This window comes from Larus michahellis, chromosome 4 (genome assembly GCF_964199755.1).
Source record: "Larus michahellis chromosome 4, bLarMic1.1, whole genome shotgun sequence".
Taxonomy (NCBI): Eukaryota; Metazoa; Chordata; class Aves; order Charadriiformes; family Laridae; genus Larus; species Larus michahellis.
In genome coordinates, this window is record NC_133899.1 from 9,567,211 (window position 1) to 9,584,508 (window position 17,298).

Genomic DNA, 17,298 nt, shown 5'->3' on the forward strand with positions numbered 1-17,298 from the left:
CATTTGCTAAAGAGGTTCCTTTGTCACAGATATCTTGGTAGGTAAATACTGTGTTACACAGCCGCACTGTTCTTTGTAGCAATGGTACAAAGAAGATCCCCTAGCATATACTGGTTCTCGCCTCACCAAATGAATATTTAAAAGAGTAGACAATAAAGAGGGACTTCTATAGAAGGTAAAGGCATTTGTATCATGATGTCAGACTGCTATATGTGCTCCCGAAGGACTGCACAGGAAGCACTTTTATTCTAAAAGTTAATGGTATTTATGGGGACCTGCAGCCTGATCTATTTTACCTTTCTTAGGGATGTGCTTATGCATATATCACCCAAGAGTCTAATGCTTTTTGGACTAGCCCGTATTAGAGACAGATACCATTTTGGTACCTTGTGAATAGTAATGCATTTGAAAGCCAGCAAGAAAAATAAATTAAAAAAAAAAAAAGAAAATATATAAATCAAAGTATTTCCCTTTTTTATTCTGGACAGAGTATCCTTCATTTCATGCACTCATAATTTCTGCATATCCATTTCATGCCTGGAGGCAACAGCGCAAGTAAAAGATTTTCAGTTCGGGGCTTTCAATATCTGCTTATCTGGAGGAACATTTTAAAACGGCCAAACGGTCGCCCTCCCCCTCCCCGCGCAAGAGCTGCAGGAAAAAAAAAAAAAATATATATATAAAAAAAAAATACCGTTTGCCACAGTTTTTCCTCTCTTGCGCCCCTTCTTCGGGGAGCCCTTCGGGCAGCCGCCGGCCGCCTCGGCGCGGGGGCTGCGGCAGAGCCCCGCTCCTCGACCGGCGCTCCCGGCCCCGCTCGCCCGGCAGCGGCTCCGCTCGCCCGGCAGCCCCGCTCCTGACACCTGGCTGCCCCCAGCCCCGCCGCTGCTGTCAAGTTTCTGGCGCACACACACGCATCCTCCCGCTCCGAGCTCCGGGAGACCACCATTCCGCCCCCCCCCCCGGCCCCGGCACCCCGCTCCTTCCCTCTCCCCTCCGCCGAGCCGCCTCCTCGCCCCGCGGCAGCGCGCCCCGCTCGTCCCCCCGGGCAACTCCGGCCCCGCGGCTGCGGCCGCCGCTCACCTGCGGGTCCAGCGGGGCTGGCTGCTTCCCTTGGCCACCTCCGGAGGAGGGAGAGGAGGCAAGTCCCATTCACAAGTAGACGCTGAGCAGACACGGCAGCATCTTCAGCCTATTACACTCCACTGGCGGCGGCTGCTGAATGAGGCTCCGAGCTAGTGGCAGGAATTAGAAAGAGGGAGGGAGGGGAAAGGGGAGAGGAAAGGGGAGAGGGAGGGAGAGGGAGCAAGGGGGAGTGAAGCAAGATTAGAGGAAGGGAAAAGCTGGAGGCTGTTGCTTCTTCTCTGTTTTCTCCTCCCTTCCCCCAGCCCAGGGGGCGAGCAGACCCCGCGGGGCGCCGTGTCCTGCCTGCCCTCTGACGCCTGCGGGGGCTGGAAGGGCAAGGCGAGGGGGCGAGGAGCCCAGGGCACTCTCTCCCCCTGCCCGGCCAGCCTGGGGGTCGGGGAGGGTAACGCTGTCCCCATCGCACGGGTGGGCTCTGCACCCTCCCACCCGCACAGGCACCCAACACGCACCTCTGCGAGTGGGACCGGGACAGCTACCCTCCGCGGGGAGGGATGCCCTGTCCCTTCCCTGTCGCCACCCCTCTGCAGGCAGCCCAGGACCACCCCACGGCGGCGGCGGCGCGGGTGGGCTGAAGCCCACGCCAGAGCCCCCGGCACGGCCAGCCCTGGCCACCGCCGCTGGAGGTCTCCTGCTCGGGGGGCTACCCCTACCCCACAGCACAGAGAAACCGCCTGCGCCGGACACACAGCAGGAACATTTTATACCGAATCCAGTCATGTTTCCTGTCATGAGCAGACATTTGTCCAGGAAAAAAAATAATGGAAAAGTTCCCCAAGCAGCCGTGGATGTGGAAAATCTTGGTCTGCTGCAGCTCACAGCCAGAGGCTGAGGACAGGCCCCTCTGCCCAGGCAGATGGAGGTGGCGGTGTGACCCTTTCCTTCTCAAACACACCTGAACCAGGGGCTGCTGCTCTCTCTCTCTGTTTTCATTACCTAAAGAGAAAACCACAAGTGGGGCTGAGCCCTATGAGCCCAGGGAGAAGCTCCCTGAGTTGATGCACCCACCTGAACCCACCAGAGGCAGGACGCAGTGCCCTCCTGCCTTGCCCACGCCGGCACACCTCAGCCTGCGAGTCCCCTCTCACCCCTCAGCTTTCCTCATGGTGGTCATGACCCGTGTGCTCAGGGGTGGGTGGCAGCACGGTTGGTGCCATCCGGGTAGCTGCGGAGCAGAGCAAGGAAGGATGCAACGCGCAGCCCCTCAAGAATAAGGATTGCATTCGCTGCTGGAAATGACTAGGTGCCTCTTTGTGAAGATAATCTGCCCATCCTCAGGCAACCCAGCCGCCCGTCCATCCCCCGCGCCACAAGGCAGCACTCACGCTGCTCTGTGACCACGCCACCCGGTCCCAAAGAACAAGGCTTTTATATTCTGTGGTTAATTAGCTCTGCCAATAACTCCAGGCAAAGAAAGAAAGGAAAAAAAAAAATTGGCACAAAAGCTGCCACTGTACAAACAAAGAATTTGGAAGGAGGAAAGCTGATAAACAATGCATCCTAAGGAGGCTGGGGGACACTGAACTTTGCACAGTGGTGGAGCAGCAAGTCCTGCCTGATGTCAGCCCCAGGGAAAGAGCAGGAGCCTACTGACTGCAGAGCCTTGGACAATTAAGGCTAAAATTTGCTGCAGAGAGATGTTGAGAGTTGACAATGGGGTTCACAAACATGCTACATGTACCATGAGGTGGAAGGGCGCAGAGGTGGTGGCAGGGTGAGGGCCCGGCCGCCTGAGCGTGGAGAGGAGCAGCCCCCAGGGTGGGAAACTCAGAGCTTGGGACAAGCAGGAGAAACCAGTGAACAAACCCAAAACGCCCTGGGCTGAGCTGAAAGCACGAGGTAACAAGACAGCTAATTAATTGGTATTGAAGTACCAAGGGCTTTGTTTTGATAGGAACAGGGCTGTGGTGCTAGGAAAGCTAGTTCTAGGAGTGGTTTTCGATAGAAAATTCAAGGAGTAATAAATTGCCATTGAGAAATAAAACATGTAAAGGATCACTCAAGAATATTTTTGGGGAGATGCAGTGGAGGAAGGAGGGTGATGCACATTAATTTGGAACAGTTTTGCCAAGAAATTGGTTTTGGACAGAAAATATGAGAGGAAGGGAAATATGTGTCAAAACAGTTCCATACAGTCCCAGTCCAAACCTATTGCCTTTAAGGGACACCATCAGTCTTCTGTGATGACAGTATGGGAATTACCATTTGTTTTCTTTATGGATACATGGTAGTGAGCACTACTTAGTGCAGCTCTGCCAAAATTGCCACTAAGCTGAAGCCCAGAGCTGGGCAGTTGGCTGAGGGTTTTTTTCCTTTTTTCCCGTCTCTTGCTGGCTTTAGCAGCACGGTGGAGGGGATGACTTTTGTAATTCCCTTTTTTAAACCGCTGAGATCAGATTTTTTTGAATATAAAGGAAATGTGAAAGCAATTTCAATCTAATTAAGCACATACAATAGGTACCCATAATATTCTCTAGTCAAAGAGCATATTGATCTATAATGAAAGGTTTCATTAATTCCATTCAAGGAGGCACGTTAACAAATGGATGAAGTAACATCTCATCTGGTGAGTGGCTTGCTTCCTCCTTTCTGCATTGAAATCTCGGTGTAAACTAATCAGATTCTGCTATTATTTTTCTCTCATTTGTTCATCTTCCTATAGGATCTATAGATAGACAATCCTTACCTGCAAACAAAATTAAAGCAAAGCTCCTGCTGAAATCCATGTGTTTGCACCTCTGTCTAAGTCCCAAGTCTGACTACATTAATAACCACTGTGGAATTACTTTCACCTTCCTTAAGCCATTTTAAAATTGGGTATCTAACAGGCTATCTATAGTAAAAGTTCATTTAATGTCCATAAAAAGAAGTTCCTCTAACTGGGCCAGGCCACTAGCTGGAGATGCCAAACGGTTCTTAACAACTTGCTCAGACTAGAAACCTACCTACAACCATCTACAAGTCAGATGACATGAGTCCTACTTTTTATGTTAGATACAGAAAACGAGAGGTGGTCAACCAAAATCACTATGTGATACTGATAAATGATGACACTTGATATATTCCCTTTAGTCATTACAGTTTACGTTATGGCAGTTCCAAACTACCTTGCCATCATTTCAGAAGAACTATTGCACCGAGTTGTTGCACAAGAAATGACGTTGGGTCACACAGAAATGTGCAGGGAGGAAGGGGAGCCTGGAACATCTGCAGAACTACTCCACTGATTTCCTACCATACGCAAAGTCAAGGAGAAGAGGAAGCAGCACTGCAAATTTCCACCTTTGCAGGCTATTTCTAGTGGTTGGTGACTCTTCACCTATGAAGCCTTAGGCTAGATGGTAACTTGTAACTTTACAAACGGCATGTTGAAGCCAATGCAAATTCAATGTGGTCCCTATCAGATTAACTAGTGGGAAAGTGAGAAATCTTTCTAAATACATTTGCCACACCTATTTTCACAAAATGTCAGATGCAAACCAAAAAAGCTGCCCTGGAAGTCATGGCAGAGCAGCGGGGGAGTACAGCGAGGGCTGGAGTTTGCATTTACAGCTGCTTGAAACCTGGGGTCAGAATGAAATCAGTGTCAGACATAAATAAAGGAAGTTTATACATATTTTAAACAGTATTTGTTTTTGCATATCCATATATTTAGGTTAAGAACATCTGTGATAACAAATCTGTGAAACCTAAAAAAAGGTTTCTTTATCTACTGTGGGCTTGCAGAATCTGAAGTTTGTTAAAATTCTGCTCATTGCTTGGCAAGTTAACCCATTTATCATTTGAAAATAAGCTGGCTGATTTGTTTTCTAAGCATCTGAAGGCGTACCTGCACTTCTGCTAATCGAGTCATTGTTCGAGGAAACATTGCAGCGGAGTTCATGAAATAAGCATAAGCAAGTATATTAGAAGTTTAAGCCGGACATTTCTATTAGGGCACATGAAAAAGCTTGAACTGTGAACTTTGGAAACCAGACTCCAAAAAGCCTTTCATAATCAAAAGGAATTTATCTATGTCCCATTTACTCAATAGCTTGAGCACATCTACGCAGTGAGTATGAAAGAGGAAACTTCTTCCCATCTTTTGACCCTGTTTTCTCCAGGCCCTTTCCCCACATGGCTTCCAACAGACTCTCCTCCTTCTCAGCCACCTTTAACAGACCTGCAATTTCCTTCACTTTTCTTCTCACCTGGAAAGTATTAGAGATTTAAGAGGCACATGAACAGCATATTGCTATCCACAGGAGCTGGGATTTTAGGAAGAAGCAAGAGAGACAGTGAAAGAGAAGAAGAGGTTTATTATAAAGGATGTTCCATATAGTCTGAACAAAGTTTTTGTCCAAAATGCCCTTCAATTTCAGTGTCATTTTGCTAATGAAACAAAGCAAAATTTGATTCCTATGTGAAAATGTGAAGGGCAAAAGATTGGAGGAGAGAAGAAAATTGCTCTTAATGACTCCAAACCAAGGAAAACTAATTGAAGCCACAATACCAGCACAGTGAGAAGACAAGTGTTTACGAAGAGTATAACTTAAGAGAACTGTGTGTCTTGTAGCAAGGAAACAAGGTTTTACACAATGAAGAATGGACAGCTCAAAGCAGCTGGCATCTAAAGCTGTTTTTTTCCCCAATAACAAATGTCTTCCTTGCAGAAATGTAAGAATATCACAACATGTGTTTACTTGAGAAAGGTTTAAAAAAAAAAGGCAAAAAGACCGAGGTTAAAAAATTTCTACACAAAGCAACTGATACAGAAACTATCTCCGCAAAGTTAGCAAGGCAAAAAACTTCGTCTGTACCAGTGGGTTATCCTTGAAGCATTAATCACGCAGAGAGAAAAGGAAATTTTGAAGTGGGATGAGGATTACAGTATAAACCAAACCAAACTACGGAAATACGACAATCTTATAAACAATGCTGTGCAGGGGTCTGTTTTTTAAATACCAGATGTGCACATGGACCTTCTTCTAAGTGCACGAGCTACGCTGATAAATCACCAGCTTGAATGGCCTATTCCAAGTGGTGCCCAGTCTGGTACTTGCAAATACAGGGCTGATGTGCCTGGTACACCAAGGAGGAGCCCGTATTTTGGGCTTGGTTGTCTCCCTTCCCTGTTCACTACAAAGGTCTCATTCCTATAGCAGAGTGAAGCAAAGCGCTTCTCATCAAGCTGTTGGTAGAGTCTGGCCTTGATGGCATTTCACATTTTAACTCGCTTTCATGATGAAGATGAAAATCCTTATCTTCAGTCAAACCCAAGTGGCCAGACTCAGGCCACAGAATAAGCACCTTCCTACCCATAAAAGACAACAGAATTGAGTCCAGTTTCATTTAGGCTGAAGTCTATTTCTCTCCAGTTTTCAGAGACCTTTTTTAAGCTAGGTCTGTTTTTATTAAGATTTTGATGAGGGGAGCTACCTTGCTTTATGAAATCTAAGGAAGTGGTTTGGCATGTACTGAGTATGGACAATTAGACACTTCTGTCACTGAGCTTTGGGACCATCTTACCCTGATACAGTCCTCCGAATCTTCTGGGACTACTTTATTCAGTTTTAAAAACTGTTGTGGTAAATCAGGCTGCAGCAGCATTCTGGCCACCATCCCACTTCCTCAGCTCTACTGGGATGCACTGAAGACCAGGTCGGACTGGACCAGTCAGCTTTTATGTTCTGAAGGGTTCTCTCAAGCCTGGGAAATCACCAGAGGCACTGGGACAGCCTTTTGGTTGCCTTGGGTTACAGATTTGACCCAATCAAGGATCAAGCCCCGGCTGGGTGGTTTTTACAACACTGAAGTAGATTATCAGAGAATAGTATTCAGAAGGACATTAACTGAAAAATGCTGTATGCAAAGGGTCTGCCGACCAATGTAAATTCGCAACTGTAAACTCTATTTGTAGTGCCAACCTAGTGTCCAAAAATTACAGTGCAAAAGAATTCCAGGGGGAAAAAAGGCCTAAATGGTGAGTCAGACAGACCTCATAAACTTTTTAATGTATCAATGTCTTTTGCTAATGGGTTTGTAGAAATACAGATCAGAAAATTAAATTTCTCATTTAGACAAGGTATTATTTAGTTAGGAACTTGAGACTCATTTATTTCTGACACTAAGCATTAAAGAAATGCATTTTAATATATATGTGTATGCACACACACCTGCATGTATGGCACTGTCCACACCGGCTGTCCAGCAGGATGAGGTCTCCAAATGTATGCCTCTAATGTATTCAACTTATAGCTTATATAGTTTATATTATTAGAAAAAAAGTTTGAAAAAAATCACTGCATCTTTCTAGACAGCATGCACGGCTTGTACGCGCATCATTTGATAGTAACATATAGCATAGCTAAATAGCTGGTAATAATTAGTTCTCTTAATTCCATTTCTGAGTGTTGCTTATTTTGTGCAGGATGTGCTGTACCATTAGTGATTATGCTTCTTCCAAAACATAAGAAAAAAATACATTGTTTTCAAAAGTTTGCATTTTTTTCCATTTGCCCGTGTTTTGTTTAAAGAATACACATTTGATTTGTTAGAATGTACTTCTGCTCTGCTACAAATACTCTTTACGTGTATGTTGGGTATATCTAACATCAGTTTGCAAATAGCCCAAACTGTGCCCAAGAAGATTTAAAGGAGAACGATGTGTCTGTAATCTCAGCTGCGAACCCTTCTGTACTGATGAACACCAGGCAGTCATGCCTATCTAGCACAAAGATCTTTCTTCATCTAATGCCCGCAGCTTGAGATAGTCAATCTTGCCCAGCATGCGCCTCAAGTATTTCAGATTGTTATTTGTGATTTTTGTGTATGTCCCCGTGCTATTCCAGGGTACTATGAGTCGGTAGCTACTTATCTAGCCATACAAAGCCATAATCAAAGGCATTTTTGCATCAGTGTATGAATAACCATGTTGCACAGACCCAGGACATCAATCACGATTGCAAGAGTTTGGTAAACAATTATAAACTGAGCTGTTGTATATAGACTAGCAAAACAATGACAAAGTTATAAACCTGTAGCCATAAATTCTACTTCAAGCTGTACGTAATACTGAACCAAGTGATACGCTATCGCTGCATTAACATCTATCTGCTACTGAAAAAATCACTAAGTGACTTTTCTCTAATGAGCTGGAGTAAAAAAGTTATAAAAAGAAATATAGGTTTGCTTGACTATTTAAAGTCCACAAGATTATAATTCTTTAATATTGCTTTTATCAGAAGATAAAAATATAACAGACTTTAGAGTTTGTCAGATGAGTCATAACTAAAAACATTAGATGATTCACACAATAATCAATCACAAAACACAAAAACAATCTCAGTTATTAAACTTGTTGAAAAATGAAATGGCACTGCTTTACTATAAATCTGCCACTTGGTTTAAAATTTCATTGATCACTAAGTAAAGGATTTGTTTTTAAATCCTATGCATAATAAGGTATCATTTCGTTTGAGTCCAGATAATGATTTAAAGAATCCGGTGATATTTTTTTCTGTATTTCCCAACAACATAAACTCAATATTGCATAGCATTTTTAGTTCCACATACAAGTAGGTCAAGGGTTATAAATTGCACTCAGAGAGGTGATGAGACACATGCTTGAAAATGATAGGCTTTATTTCAGGAAGCTCAGTTATATATTTATCTTTAATTCATGTCCAGATAGATAATCTAACAAGCTTCTAGGAAAAAAATGGTGTCCTTTGGGCATCTATTATAAACCAGTACTAATATTAAGGTTCTATGTCTGAAGGAACACGAGATGGGAGATTTCAATGGGGCACGTCCAATGACTACAGAAGTTGGGGAAGGCTTTGCATTGACTTCTGTGAGCGTTAGACTCCTGTAGCTCAGCAGCATCCTCATATGGGAAAGGGCTGAACGAGCTCCTTCTATCCTTTGAACAACCAGTAAGCGCTCATGAGAAGACACACGTTGGCTGGTCAGTCTCCAACTGCCCAGCTCAACTCATCCCACAGATCCACTGCGTATCCATACAGTCAAACAGACACTGCAAATATACTACCCGTGCTACAGGAATCACGTCACAGCAACAGCAGTGTAAACTAATGTAAACAATTCTTATGTGACTTACATTTTGGATGCCAGTTTAATTTTTGATACTTCCCTATTTAAAACAAAAAATAAATTCAATTTCCGTCCCCGCTGATTTTACGACACCAGTGAGAAATGCATCTTTTTATAATGCATTTCTGTTGCTTGGTCATTTGATGCTTTTGGTTATTTGTTCTGTATATTTGGTGATGTTTTTTAGATTTTGAAAAAAACAACCCCACACAAATCTTCTGTTGATTCAATAGCTGAGATGTGTTACTGTTTGCCTTCCATTTTTCAAAATCAGAACGTAGATTAACACAGATGCTTAATGCATCAAACAATGTCAGGTTTTTTCCCCGAGTGAAATATTGTGGGTGCTAACAAATAGTGGAAAACATGCTCAAACTATGCTGCCACACTGTCAACTACAACTAGAAGAAAAACATATTCCGTCTGAAAATCCAATACACCATTGCCATTAATTTAATCAAAGGAAGAAAAATTGCATATTTAAAAAAGAAACTAATCTGAATTTCCACATGGACTAGGCCTCTTCAGCCTATGTTCAGGCTACACAACACAAAGAAATGCTTCGCATCAGCATTTCATGCAATTTAACACATCTGAATGGCTCTTCCCAAGGAGTATTGGAGAAAATTACATATGTTCTGGATCTACAGAGCCCTTAATCCATGGAAAATGCTTTCATTTCTATAAGACCTACTCAGTGAAAGCCTCTTCTTTCTCCATTTTCCACTGCTGCAGTCTAGGAATGTGCAAGTAGCCCTCACTAAACTGTTTAGCATCTAGATGAACTCATTTCCATGGAAAGCAGTACCTGCTACCCTCTCCCGTGTAGTAACCTCCAAGAGGTTCTCTGTAGTTGCTTTCTGCTTTTAGGGATGTATTTATTACTCCGCCTCTCCCAGCTTTTCTAAGCATCTCCTCGGAAAGGGGCTGCCTTCTGCGGCATTTGGGAAAGAAGTGTCTATTCTCTTCCACTGCTGCCTACTCTGTATTCCCCACCAGGCACCGAGACCTGTCCTGAATGGACCAAGATACTGGTCTAAAATTTCAAGAGCATACCCATAAGAGGTTAAAACAAGCCAGTTAATAGATTCCCTGGATTTTAAAACTCAATTATTTCAATGGATTCTCATCTAGCCTTCTACAAATAAAGTCATGGACCTGCCTCTTACAACTTGATTTTTATGGTGCCACACATAAAGAACATTAGAACATGGGACTATACTATACTATAGGCCTAGCTGTTTTCTTATTCAGTTTGGTAATGAGGTTGGCATTGTTTTGAAGTTTTAATCAGATTGCACTGCTTGTGCTAGATCCCAGTACTTGAAAGTTTTGATTCAAGAATACCAGAAACAGAGAATTTAAGAACAGTATTGACAAATAACACACTTAAATCCCCAAGAGCTACACATGCTCACACGTTTTAAAAAGACTGGATCCGTGGACCTTTTAGCCTTTCAATTGTAATACTAAAATTCATAGTGGTGATGGCCGCAAATGTCCAACAAAACCAAGATTAAAAAATATGCCCAAATGTTTGAAGTTCCTGATCATGCAGAGAAAAAGGAGATGTTTTTTCTTTTACTGCAGTCATTCAGGCAATTAAATTAATACTGTTCTGTACCATTTCACTATGCGTTCTGTTGAAAAGTTAACAGACAAAGACTCTATAGGAGAACTGCAAAATAAAGAGGCAAACAGTCGAGGTATAGAAGTTAGAGAACATAATTGATTAATTATTAATGTCACTAGTCTTCAGATCAAGCTCAAACAAAGCAAGCAAACCTTTTGGCTAGCAAAGATGAAGAAGGAAGAGTACATGATTCAGAAACTTTTACACTTTCTATTTCAATGAGCTAAAACATAAGGATGCTATGCCAGATTCTGTTCTCATGCCATAAATCCAAAATAACACCATTGGCTTACTTAGATTTTACACTGACTCCAGGAGAGTCACTTTGAATTTACATCACTGTTAAGATCAGGATCAAACTGCTGAGAGGATATTAAAAGGAGATTAAACATGATCTTAAACAGCGATATCCCAGGAGATCCAAGGATTTTCAATTTGCAAGATTTTACAACTGTCTGAGAGTTGGATAAATTTCAAATGCAGTTGCTGATAAGAGCATTTGCAGCTGCCAAAAGAACCTGTTTTAAGGACCTGGAAGTTGGCAGAGAAACTGAACATCGTGGAAGAGCGTAACAAGCAAGGCTGCCAGCGAGTGGAAGGGAACTCCGAGGGCATTTAGGGGAGCATACGTACATCACTAGATTCATTTGACTTCACCTATTGGATAGGTTTATGACATTCTTCTAGCTACTCATTCAGTAAAACTTGGAGTATTGATTTAAAGCACAGATATTTGTATTCTGATATCAAGGTCCAAGTTCGGCTACCTAATTCCTGCTCATGATAGACTCATACTGAAATCAACTCAGAAGACATTTCAATACCTTGGTCTGAGTTATATTGCTTTTTCCTGGGCACAAGACTAATATTCAGCACTTCCATGTCTGAATATTGATTCCAGTGATGATGCCTCATCCTTCTTTCCTTCATTCATTAAACTGCATTCCTACAGAATTTAATGGAAAAATTTATTTTTGTGTGGAGGCCTGTGCTCTTAGGTCTTTGTAGCTGTTATTTGCAGGGTACTCTAAGAGCATCAGCGAGATGAGTGCAGCAATCTCATCTGTAATTCTTGAGGTAGATGACAATTTTCATTTCATTCAAATTAATTTCTCATCTGGCATAAGAAGACACAATATCTATCCTCTGATACTCTGAAAGTCATAGGCTTAGTTGATAAATTTTGCTGAATAAATAAGAATCCCAAAGAACTAATTAACAAAGAGCGACTTCTGGTTTGGTGCAGATCTACAGGTAAGAGATTTTGAGAAGAGATTAATACCACATTCCCAAATCATTTGTGCAATTTGGAGTATTGTGTGTCCTTTCAAGCAAATTTATGGACGCATGTACAAAATGACTAGCCATGAAGTTGAGCAGATATATGTATGCTTTCTGAGTACAACTGTAGTGGTTCTGTACACCGAAGTATTGAATAAAACCCACACAAAGTAGACACACACATTTTTTTGCACCTTTAACCCTGAAAAATCAAGCACTGTAAATCACCCTCTTCGGGGATGTGCTGTGGTAACTGAAGTATGCAGATTTTAAAGATACCAAGAGAATAATTCTAAATAATCTAAACTACACATAGATATTATACATGAAACATGATATAACATGCTAATTTGAAGAAGTCTCCAAATTCTACTGCTCTTAAATTTGTCTGAGGAAAAACTTTAAAGGAAGCATCTTCTCTAATGCGGAAGTGATTTTTTATTATTTGGATGATACGATGCAACAATGCTCTAGTTCACATTTCATACAATGATTCAGATTTTCTGAAATAAAATGGAACTGAAATGCACATACAGAGTAAAATAGTTTACTTTTACCGCTCAGAGCAATTACAGCCTGAAATCAGACATAGAGGCTGCAGAGCCCGATATAAAAAAATCATAAGGTTGGAAGGGACCTCTGGAGATCATCTAGTCCAACCCCCCTGCCAGAGCAGGGTCACCTAGTGCAGGTTGCACAGGAACGTGTCCAGGCGGGTTTGGAATGTCTCCAGAGACGGAGACTCCACCCCCTCTCTGGGCAGCCTGTGCCAGTGCTCTGCCACCCTCAGGGTAAAGAAGTTCCTCCTCATGTTTAGATGGAACCTCCCATGCTCAAGTTTGTGCCCATTACCTCTTGTCCTGTCCCCGGGCACCACTGCGACAAGAGAAAAGACCAGAGAAAGTATTCAAATTTCAATATAACTTCGTTTTCCAGAAATTAAGTTGTCACTAGGTAATATAATACTGGTATTTTTTTTATTCATTACAATCAAAAAAACGTCAAAATCTACGCCATGTTCTGAAGCATGTCCTACATGACATTCCTGAGTAGTCCATGAAATAAAAATTATTTTGGCAGTACAGTATTTCTAGACTGTGCTATTTCTAGACTGTGATATAACTTCTAAAAGTTATATCCACGGCCACCCTGCATTTCACCTCTCTGTCCTAAATCAAATAGCCCTTGTAGCACTCAATCTCTCACCTTCCAAAGCATTTGGCACTTCAGCTTCTACAAATCTCCAATTAAAATCCCAATTAACAAAAACAATATTTATTTTCAGCACAAAATATTCAGTGCCTTGTTTAATGTGGGCCTTAATTTGCATGTCTTTTTATCAACTACAGTTTAGAATGTTCATTTCCATAATAAATTTACTTGAAGTTTTATTTGTTATTTGTCAAAATATTAAATTGAAGTTTTAGCAACAAACTACTGGTAAATTGACATTAAATCCAGCGTGCAGGGAAAGGGAAACATTTTAGAAGGGCAAAACATTGTCTCTCCAAAATGTGTGAAAATGTGACTTATAAATGTAAACCGAAATGAAACGTAGCTAAAATTAGATTTTCAAATCTAAATGGTTAAAACCTACCTGCAATGCCTCCTTTGAACAGAATACAGCATTTAGTGCAACTATAAAACTATTTTGACTTACATTTAAATGAGAAAAACTAAAGGTTTAAATTGTTTCATTCAGCTAACAAAATGGAAAAAATTAGTTCTCTACTCAGTTTAAATAAGTTTTATGAGATCACCTACGAGTGTTTGTATCTATTACTAAGATAATGATGTGCACAGAAATATTCCACTGAACTTTCAAATTACGAAGTTCACTGGTTTGATAATCAAGTACTTCTGTGACTTTGTTCCCCAGGAGATTATGGATGGGTTCTCATGATAATGTATCCAGTATAAATATTTTTTATAATTTACATATTCCCAGAAAAAAAAACCAACCTATTTTTATCAATCTTCATACATATTAGATATGTAAAAGGCAATGAAACGTGAAAAGGCAGCAGTTAAAATGTGTGAAAACAAACACTTATAATGATATAATCAAGTCTGAGCTCAAATTTCAACTTATTCATGGTGCAGGTTACATGATATCTGATGGCTGATGAAGATGGTTAAGTGAAGTTCTATTAAAAGCAGCGCCACGTTCAAGATAACGAGGTTATCACACCATTATGCATTTTCTGGATGGAATTAACAGGTAAGCCTCATTGACTATCAAAATATTGTATTGCAATCAAAGTCCTCGAAAGCACATATTTGAAAACCTATCCAAATGGCAAAGAGGGAAGATTGGCTAATCCATTGTAATAAACTGTTATATAACTAGAAAATCATGGAAATGCACAAACCCAAGAGGAAAATATGTGTATTAAATGTTGCTTATAATTACATAACATCGTTCCTCCAAAGAAAACAAAGGCATTGTATTGTTTTGTAATCTTTATAAGGCGCACTCAGGGAAAAAAATAAAAATATTTGATCCATATGTCAAAAATAGAAGTTTTGCCCCAATTACAGAAATAGTTATGCAAAACACAGGAAAGGCATTAAATATCCTGGTGACCTGTTGTTTTCTGCTACCAATTCAAACCAGGGGAAAAAACAGAAGAGTTTCTGATGATGGCTAAGAACCAGGCAGAAACTTCAACTCAGTGCATAGAAGAATTTCTGAAGATCGTCGTGGTTTGGGCTGGACCAGCCACTGAAACAAACAACAGATGAAGACCTTATGTTCAAAATAAAGAGTGTTTCCAATGTATTTTTTTGAAATACTTGGAAATACTAGCAGTGGCAAGCGGACAGAAAACAAGAACAGCAAATCTCATCAGATTCCTAACCATACCAGTCTACAGAAAGATGATCCACCACCAAGAAAAGGGAGGAATAACTAAGTTAAAACGAAACGTCTAAAGAATCTACGGACTTGCCAATGTATTAAAAACTTATGTACTGCTTTCTCAACAAACAAAATACCATAACTCCATTAAACAGAAATGCTAAAAATCTGTCTCCGTAACAAAGCAATTATAATGAGACTTGTCATTCATCTCCTTCACAAGGGTGTTGTGAGGCATGATTCATTACGTTTGCGAAGCGCTTTGAAATCCTGAGATGAAAGATGCCGAAGAAATGCAAAGTACTATCATCATAATACAAAGTAGTATTATCATTGTCATCAAACAAAGTGCCGCAGGAAAGGGCACTTCTACACATGAATTAATTTGTGATTTTAACAGCTCACTTATTCCAACGTAAAGCTTCTGTTACTAAATCTGGATGCAGGGAAACTATCAGGACTATCTTCTTGCATTCCCAGCCCCAAGATGTCATTGCTATACAGAGAATTGCATCTGAATTACAGCTAGCAGAGTGCAGGCACGTTTAGTCTCCGGCTGTCAATTCAGCATCTACCTCGGTGAGCGGCACCCGCAGCTCAGGAGCAACCTCTCCTCCAGGACACCACGCGCATGAACTGTCTCCTTCAGCTCACGCAAGGGCTGTTCTGAAGAGCATTGCGCACAGAGTGTGCCAAAGTAAAAATAGAGAGAGAGACGTAAAACAAAAAAGTGAAAATAGCATTTGTGAAAAAATAACCTCTTTCCTCTGTATTTTGACATCCCCACAATTCCTCAAAGTAGTTTCACTTTACAAATACACGGAATTCCTCCAAAATTTCTTCAGTATTAGCTGAAAACTGATCATTTTTTTGCCGTTCCAGGCAGCAATGCAGATTCACTTTGAGATTTATATTGTTAAAATAACAGGTCTGTGCTACCCCTGTTGAAGGAGAGATTCTGGTTCCGCATCTCAACACCAACTCATCCACGGTGGTACCGCAGCAGCAGGATTGCCACCAGCAGCATCTGTGTACGCAGGCAAATTTGTGGGAGCATCGCAGATGCTCCCCATGAGCAACAGGGCTCTAACGACCCCCTTTGCCAGGCTGAATTGTGGCTTTTGTTTCCTACTGACTAAGTATTAACGATTCTTTACAAGGTACAGCTATACCATGCTGGTAATCTGTCCTTTTTACTCACTTATCTAAAAGTAAGCAAATGGCATCAAAGTTAAAAGGTTACATGTTTCATTGATCTTCAACCATGATCTGACAGGTATGACTTTCTTTCCATAGGTGCTGGTTTTGGCAACATTCCTCCGCTGAATAGCACTGAAATTAAATTCCTGCTTTGGTTCATGAGAATATTCAGCAAGTTAATACATTTATAAATCATAATTAACGACTCCTTTCTGTTTTGTTTCTCTCCTGAATTGTTTTGCATTTGTTTGTTGCTGTTCTGAGGCAGAGACAAAGTATGTATATTAAAGATTTTGGACCTCTCCTGGATAAAAGTAACGTTTACTGATTGTAGCTGAAGTAATTTGCTCCTGGCTGGGGAGGATCAAGCTCTCATTGGCTTTCCCCAGTTAAACCTAAACCAGTTTACGGCTCCAGCAGTGCTGTCCAGTCCTCATGTATTGGGCCTGTCACAACTTACCCCTATGGCTCTTAAGTTCTCGTATTAATTCACAAACTACTCTGAAGTCAATGGAGTTGTTCCAGTTTTCACGTACAGAATATTCTGCCCATTATTTCTGACATCATACAATTACAGAAAAGCTCTACCAGACTCCTTGTTTTTATCAAGAAACAGTTTATTTAAATCAAGTGTATTGTATTGTACAACACTTTAGAAAAGGCTTAAAAAGCCAAGGGAGTATAAAGAGTAGATTACTGTATTACTTACAATATGGGGGTGGAATAGCTTCATTTTTATGTAAATTCCTCTAAGGAATGATGGGTTCATTTTGCCTTGATAATGTTCAAGGTAACAGTAATTCTTTGTGGAAACATCCTATCAGATATACAGAAAAGGTTTCCATTAGAGTACACTGGAAACTAACATGCCTGTTCCTTTTAATAGAATAATAGATAGATTAGTTTGGGAGCAGTTTCTTTTACTTTTGCTTTTTCTGACGGCTTGGAAAATAATTATCAGCATTCTCAGCTCCTAGCACAGAGTGGTTTGGGGTAATTAGAGGACACATATGCCACGTACAAAGGGTGAAGAGCAGATGACACTGCTATTCACTCTGACCCTGACCAGCCGTCAGAGCAAATTGGA

At 41.2% G+C, this 17,298-nt stretch overlaps 1 protein-coding gene across 3 annotated transcripts in view; it reads right to left on the bottom strand.

Annotated features, from left to right (window-relative positions):
• CDH11 (cadherin 11) overlaps positions 1 to 1,628 on the bottom strand; it is an 85,531-nt gene extending 83,903 nt beyond the window's left edge. The window contains exons 1-2 of one of the 3 annotated variants that reach the window (XM_074582883.1): positions 1,596 to 1,628; positions 1,084 to 1,235 (exon numbers count right to left, since the gene is read on the bottom strand). The gene's annotated coding sequence lies outside the window, so the exon portion shown is untranslated. Of the gene's footprint in view, positions 1 to 1,083; positions 1,255 to 1,595 lie in introns of those variants that run through there. The other 2 variants (XM_074582884.1, XM_074582885.1) reach the window with 2 other exon arrangements.
• Positions 1,629 to 17,298: the final 15,670 nt, after the last annotated feature.